Source organism: Achroia grisella, unplaced genomic scaffold (assembly GCF_030625045.1).
Source record: "Achroia grisella isolate CSIRO2021 unplaced genomic scaffold, CSIRO_AGI_Agris_v1 utg1110, whole genome shotgun sequence".
In the NCBI taxonomy this organism is placed as follows: Eukaryota; Metazoa; Arthropoda; class Insecta; order Lepidoptera; family Pyralidae; genus Achroia; species Achroia grisella.
In genome coordinates this window covers 709765-713095 of record NW_026712580.1, presented here as the reverse complement: position 1 = coordinate 713095, position 3331 = coordinate 709765, and positions in this window count along the sequence as shown.

Genomic DNA, 3331 nt, shown 5'->3' with positions numbered 1-3331 from the left:
TCTATGTTTGTCAGGTTTTCTGTATAATTTTCTTTTTTACTGCGTCCAGTTCAGTATACTGATTCAATTGAGAGGAACTTCCAAGAAATTTGACTGTACTGATTTTCTGTCATAGAGCAATTTTACTACTGACGTATTCGAATTAAGATGAATGAAATCAATTCATGTCGGACATTTTAGTAGTCATGACTTATGACTGTTAAGTTTTCTGTATATTTTTTTTTCACTGCCGATCAGTTTTTAGTATACAGATTCAACTTGCAAGAAATTTGACTGTACTGATTTTCTGTCAAAGAGAAATTTTACTACTGACGTATTCGAATTAAGATGAATGAAATCAATTCATGTCAAAACAGTCATAAGTCATGACTGCTAAAGCAGTCATGACTTATGACTGTTAAGTTTTCTGTATATTTTTTTTCACTGCCGTTCAGTTCTGTGTACAGATTCAACTTGCAAGATTTTAGACTGGAGGATTTCTTTTTCAGCGCAGTCGAATGTATCATCGTATTACCATTTATTTAAAAAAAGTTACCATTTCCTCCTTCCCCTGCGAAGGAGATTGTTAGTAATGTCAAATAATCACTTTATTGCAAGCAATATACTTTATTAGGTTGGCCTCCATGGGGTCCACTGGAAACCATCGTGATAAATTCTTGGTGAAATTGTCTAGATGGGCTAACGGGCCTGACCTCATATTCATCTTATCATCCTTCACTGGTGCTCCTAGAGCGTACCTATATCGTCAGCGCAACGGAACGGGAAATGAGATTTATAGTAATGTTAAATAATCACCCTATTGCTAGCAATGTACCATGCTAGGTCATCCACGTGGTTCCCCTTGGAAACCGTCGTGATGAATTCCTGGTGAAATTGTCTCGATGGGCTAACCGGCCTGACCTCATCTTATCTTAGCATCGTCCACCGATGTTCTTAAAGCGTTAGACCATTCTATAACCATTCATTGATAAAAAAGTTACCATTTACAACTAAGTAAGCCGTATGGTCTTTACCATTCCAAACCATAAAAAATTATAAGAAAAATCTTATTTTCGTATTATCATAAATCAAGTTAAACTCCACTAAAAACTACTACTACTATCCTAAAAACTAATTTACGTGTTCATTGAGAGTATCTAATTAGTAGGTAGGTTGAAACGTTTGTACAGAGCGAGTGTACGAGCCACAACTGCGGTCGCCTTTATCTCATAGTCTGATGGCTGCACTGGCTGCGATCATTTGTCGTTAATTTACAGGAACCACTAATTGTTATTACAATGTAGCTAATACCAATCTCTCTGTTTTTATTTTATTTATGAGTGTTCGTTATTTCATCCGCGTTAAAGTCTATTTAAAATGCAGCCTACGTGTTATTTCAATCATAAGCTATATTACTGTAAAGTTTCATTAAAATCTGTTCTGTAGTTTTTGCGTGAAAGAGTAACAAACATCCATACTTACAAACTTTCGCGTTTATAATATTACTAAGACCAGCGACTCGACCCTGCTTTGCACGGATGTCTTACAAATGTTTCTATAAAACGCATGCTTTATAAACCTTCCTCTTGAATCACTCTATCTATTGCTGAAAAGTGCATTAAAATCCGTTGCGTAATTTAAAAGATATAAGCGAAATGACAGCGGCGGTGACTTTGTTTTTACTATGTAAAGATAATGGAAAGATGTTATGTATAAATGGAGAGTATGTACAGATATGACGGCCGATAAGGGTCAGTGGAAGAAGATGATGTACTGCGCCGACTCTGAATAATGGTACAATGGCAATAATGGCAACGGAATGGTGCGTATAGGACACAGTTACCTAGATACATCAGTATAATAATTGCAATTAATTATGGCTAGTAAGACAAACTCAATATTGTACTAAGCAGTGCCATGTCTAAACTGTGTCACCCCACCTTACATTTTCCTATTGTTATTTAGTATATAAGATCAATATTTTTATGTACATATTGTCAGTCTATTATCATCTGTAATATACATCGTCTTAACCGACAACGTCGTATTTATTTATTTATTTATTTTTCCACAGTTACATCTATTTTTACAGGTCTTAGCCTAATACAATAGCGCAGCAAACATTATTTTTTAAATTAATTGTAACTTATAATAAATAAAGCGATCTTTGTGAACTCATTCAGAGAACAAGAGAATAGATCTATTTGCTCCGTTATATGATTTAATGTACGCAGTGCTCTTGTGACCGGTGTTTTGCCTAGTAAGTGTGTGGCTCCGCGCGGCACAGCCAGCAGTTGCGGTCGACGATATTATTATCTCACAATGGTTTACGCTGTCGGACCGGTGGAGGATGATAAGAAGAGTATGATGTCAGATCAGTTAGCCCATCGTGACAAATTCACCGGGAATTTAACATGATGGTTTCCAGAGGGAACCGCGTGGAGATCATCAATGACTATGAAATGGATTGGATAGATTGCCAGCAATAGGGTTATTAATCCAATAATTTATTAGCAATCCTCATCGCAAACTATTATCTCTGTTATCACCATGAAAAACCATTAAACGCACTCAAATCATTACATAACTATTGAACAAATACAGAAATAATTGTACAATAAATTAAATTATTCCTAACTATACAAGTCAGGCATAATTTAATTTCACAAGAGAGCTCAAAAGTAAGACAGTCAAAAGTGATATATTTAAAAAGATATCAAAATAATACAAATATTTATGAAAATAATGGCTGACAAGCTGCCAGCAATAGTTATAAACAAAAAAGTACGCATTACAATCGGTCCTTTCGTTTATGATAAACACACAGGCATATCTTTATGACGTTGCTCCTTTTATGTCGGAGGTTAAAAATAATATTACAGATTCATTTCTAAAAATTACCATATGCTATATCTTGGCAATGAATTGGTATGCATAGATTTTTGTGTTCGCGCCGCTGCACTGTCCCGGATGAATGAAACAAATTCCTTGCAAGTGGCCGGGGTAAATCCGGGCCAGTATTTCTTGGCACTGCCCCTATCTGCTGGTGCGAATTTGTATTCGGGGTTATAAAATATTGTAAAGTGGAATCGATAGGTTATTTTAAGGCTTTATTCCTGTTAGGAAACGAATTTTATTACTAGTTTTACTACTGTTTGAAATGTTTTATTTTTCGTATTTCATTATTTCACATACATACGAATTATTATATATTAATGATAATACTAGACACTAGACTAGAATAACTCTAGACAATTGACATAGCGCCACCTAGTTCCAAGTTAAACAGAGCTTATGTTATGCGTACTAGATAACAGATACAAATATTTAAATAATTTATTTTTTTAAATAA